The 4,193-nt window shown below is 37.5% G+C and overlaps 1 long non-coding RNA gene across 1 annotated transcript; it reads right to left on the bottom strand.

Moving 5' to 3' along the window:
• Window positions 1-2,358: 2,358 nt before the first annotated feature.
• Window positions 2,359-3,293, bottom strand: LOC311090113. The gene is made up of 3 exons (XR_014607837.1): window positions 3,264-3,293; window positions 2,685-2,759; window positions 2,359-2,404 (listed from the first exon to the last, which is right to left on the bottom strand). It is a non-coding gene; the product is annotated as an uncharacterized lncRNA (long non-coding RNA).
• Window positions 3,294-4,193: the final 900 nt, after the last annotated feature.

The following is a 4,193-nucleotide window of genomic DNA, read 5'->3' on the forward strand; positions in this document are numbered from 1 at the left end:
AACAAACTCAGCGGTTCGGATTTAGGAACATCAATATGATGCTGTGTTCCTTATTACACCCAAGAACAGAACACCACAATGGCTGCGTTCGAAATCGCATACTCAATGAGTAGGTACTTATTTCAGTAAGTACTTACTTAACGAGCGCTAAAAGAGTAGGTACTTTATAGCCAGATCTCGTTGAGTATGAATGCGAACCGGACATCTGCCATGTTGACGTTATCATGTGACCTACGACGCATTATCACACACGCAACAACTTAAAAGATTTGAACGACATGTTTAATTCATCTATCTGTAAATATCTTGATATTGATTAAACTTGCTCATTTTGTGGTCTTTTTGAAGAAACTGCTGCCCATTTATTTTGTGAATACATTTAGGGTTGATTTAAGTTCTTATATTTAACCCTACTAATGTGACCCACCGTTTTATCCTTAACGATTTATTTTTATTACGAAATCCCAAAATTGTCATCTCTTGAATATGTTGTTCATTTTTTTTATTTTATATCTAAACATTTTCAGCCACAAGCAAAAGTAGCTAACTGCTTTATGTTTTCCTCTTTTTCTTGTTGAATTTAACTCTCGTTTCATCCCTCAGGCCTATAAATAAAAATAATTTTTTTTTTTTAAATGTGTTATAATGAATTATTTAAGAAAATATATAAAGATATTCAACCTTGTAGGTTCTTTTTTCCTGTGTAAACAAATCTCATATTATGTATGCAAACCCATAATAAATATATATATACACACCTCATAACATCAGTGACTCAACAGCCCTACCTAGAACGGGTTTCCTCAGCGTTTGTAATGTCTGCACAAAGGGCAGCTGCGTGAAGATTCGCCTTTGGAGAAAACTGTTGATTTTGTACTCGAAAAATGTAAGTATCATTAATATTAAATTAATATTACCTCAGAATGAATTGCATTGCTATCCCACCCCATAACATACAATAATAACAACGATAAATGCTGACCAATACTTAATTATATTACTTTTTACTGATGTAGTGGGATTGCCCCTTTAAGGATAGTTGCATGGCCCCTTTAAAAATGGTGCCCAGATTGCCTAAAGTGGGTGGGTACGTCAGGTAATTATGTAGCTATATAAACACAGGTGAGATTTGGTTTCTTCATGACCATATGCTGATGTGGCTTGCTGGTGTAGGTCTTGCATCTCCTTCACTCCTCAAGAAAGGTATGTTCTGTTAAATTGAAGGATCAAAGATGGGAGGGAAATATAAATTTAGACTATGGGTGTTTGTGGGGATTTCATTTAATTCACTTCTTTGATTAATTTGTTTGTTTGGTATAATTTTAGATTAGTTGGGTGTGTCCAGGCATTGTTAGTGAGCATGTGAGTGTCCTGCACAGGAAAGGTAACTTTATTTTTCCCTTACCCTATTTGTGTGATTTAAATGTGAGGAGTGGGGAGGGAGAAAAGACCAAACAAAAATATTTATTTGTCTTGCAGAAGTTGCCAGCTGCTGCTTTGCTGCTGTTTAAATAGCGTGTCCAGTTTTGGGACGCGGGATTTGCATTTGTGCAAGTGTTTGTACGGAATGTCTTCAGTTGCTCGTGCCTGTGCCGCGCTCACGTGGTTGTATTGAACACATGGGCGAGCATCGTCAGTTCGCTATTACCTATACCACGCCCGCGTGGTTTTATTGAACGTCTTCAGCCGTTATTCCCATTTCAACTCTCGAGATTGCATGGAAGATCCTCGTCTACACAACGCTCACGTTGTAACGTGCTGTACATCCGTGGCCTTGTTTCTGGCGCCACTTGGTTTTCGCTGGTGAAAGTACAGTGGGTTGTATCAATGCATTGTCTGTGTATTTCGTGTAAGTGTGTGTAATGTTTAATTGAAATTGTTGTTCCTTTTGGTGTGCTTCATTTCTTTATCTTATTATTATGATTTTTGTTATTGGGTTTTGATTATTACCCAACTTATTTAATTTGTTTATTTTGTTTGTATGTATCAGTTTTTTTTCTTGCTCTACATTGATACTGCTTGAATGCAGATCTGTTAACTTTGGTTTCTTTTGGTTGGTTGTATTTATTTGTCTTGCTCTACATTAATGCTGCTCTAATACAGAGCCGATTAACTTTGGTTTATTTGATTGGTGTTGAGTGGGTTTAAATTATTTTGATTTTTGGTTTGGTTGGTTTGAAGTGCTTGTGATTTGTATTTATTGAGCCGTTACGTGATGTGTTGTGCTTCACAATCTGAGGCAATAAAGGCAGGTGGAGTAATGGAGGGACTCGTAAGGGCAGGTGCAGTGATGGAGGGACTCGTAAGGGCAGGTGGAGTGATGGAGGGACTCCTCCATGGCACCATCTCCAGGATTCAGCTCCTCATCCTCAGTGCTCACACCAGCCTGCTGACATTTCAGATCCTACAAACATGCACAAACATAACACAAAAGCAGTAATTTCAACCGCACAATGTCATTTGATTTCAGTATTATTTAAAAGAAAAAAAAAACACTTTCTCACAAATGCCGCCATCATCTTTTCTTGTAGGTCCTGCTCCATCTCAAAAAATCTGCAACAAATGCACAGAAATCAAGAATCAGAAAGGTGCTGTAATAGCTCTGTTTGAAATTACAATAATTAAAATAAACTACAACTTAATATTTAAATAGTTGTTGTTATTCATTTCTGTAGTATACTCACTCAAAGCCTTTGATGGCAGCATTCAGCTTCATGAGCCACTCTCCACTGGATAAACACACATCTGTTCATCTGTCCCTGTAACATCCAGACAAGATTCACATAACCTCTGTGATTTTTGAGCTCAAAACTACATTTACATGTTGAGGTTGTTTTAACTTTTTATCCAACATAAATGTTCCTCAATTTATCAACTACTAATGGACAAATAAAAAAGATACCTTATGTTTAATTAGTTTATAGATTTGTTCTACATAATAGCACACATTCATCACTCAGATGTCTATTTCATGTTGTGATATTTCAAGATTTTCCTGTCAGATGTAAATAGACATTTAAAATAAGCGTCTTTAAGGTGTATGGTTTATGTAAATCCACTTTAGAGACGTAACGTTAACTTGCGTGTCCTTACTGGAGCTCCCCTGTTAGCTAACGTTATAAGTTACATAATAAAACGTGTTTTTACAGCAAAATCACAACTATACTTTACTGTGTAACGTCTTTACACCTTCAAAAATTCAACAGTTTACTCTACAGTAGTTCAACACATGCAATTTTTAACAAAAGGAACCGTTTACTCACATTTGAAAGCACCCGCGTCGCTGAACTCTGCAATGTTTGATAATGACGTATCCTCTCGCGTGGCCTCCTGGGATAGAAGAGTATCCATCGGTTGAGCACTCGAAAATCTGGCCGAAAGCAGTAAGCCATCCGGGAACTTCTCGCCTACTCTTTTACGAATACTGATGTTTCGAACGTACTGCTTCCTTCATGTACTGTTTTCGCCTACTATATAGTAGGAAAGTAGGCATATTCAAACCAAGCGGCAACATTCTGATCTGAAAAATGAAGCCTACCCGGAAGTGCGAAAAACTGCAATACATCGAAAATCCGCTAGAGGAAGGTCCCAAAAGGGAGCAAATGTCCATAGACCCCATGTTAAAATGTCCGTTTTTACAGCATAAATTCATGTTTTTACAGGTTGGTCCCATGGACTTTTATTGTATTTTTCGATAGGTTCCGAGTGCCTGACAACCATGAGGGCTGTGAATTTGTTTCTAACTCGTTAGTTTAGATCGTATTTAGATATAAAATGTATGACAATAAGGGCGTGGTTAACTTTGATTGACAGCTTGATTGACAGCTGACAAGGCAGCGCCACTGAGAATGACAACATAAGAAGCGCCATTTTTTAATACAGTTGACATATAATACTACTGTTTCTGTATCATGAAATGTAGTTTTAAGAGTTTTTCAGCCGAGAATGTAGTTGTTTAAAGCTCAAATCTGTGGTTTATTTATAAAGATTTATGAAAATTGTATCCAGTTGTGAGATCCTGCGATGACCGGGCGCTCGGCGTTCATGTACCCCGCCTGGAACAGCCTTTCCTCGGCTAGTCGTTATGAGGTTTGCCGCTGTCTCTGGCGTCTCTGTAGTGGTTAAACATGAGATATAATTCGTCTTGTGTATATCTAACGGGCGATTTTTGGTTTCGTGAATCTATAATTTGT

This window comes from Abramis brama, assembly GCF_963993115.1.
Source record: "Abramis brama genome assembly, chromosome: 9".
Taxonomy (NCBI): Eukaryota; Metazoa; Chordata; class Actinopteri; order Cypriniformes; family Leuciscidae; genus Abramis; species Abramis brama.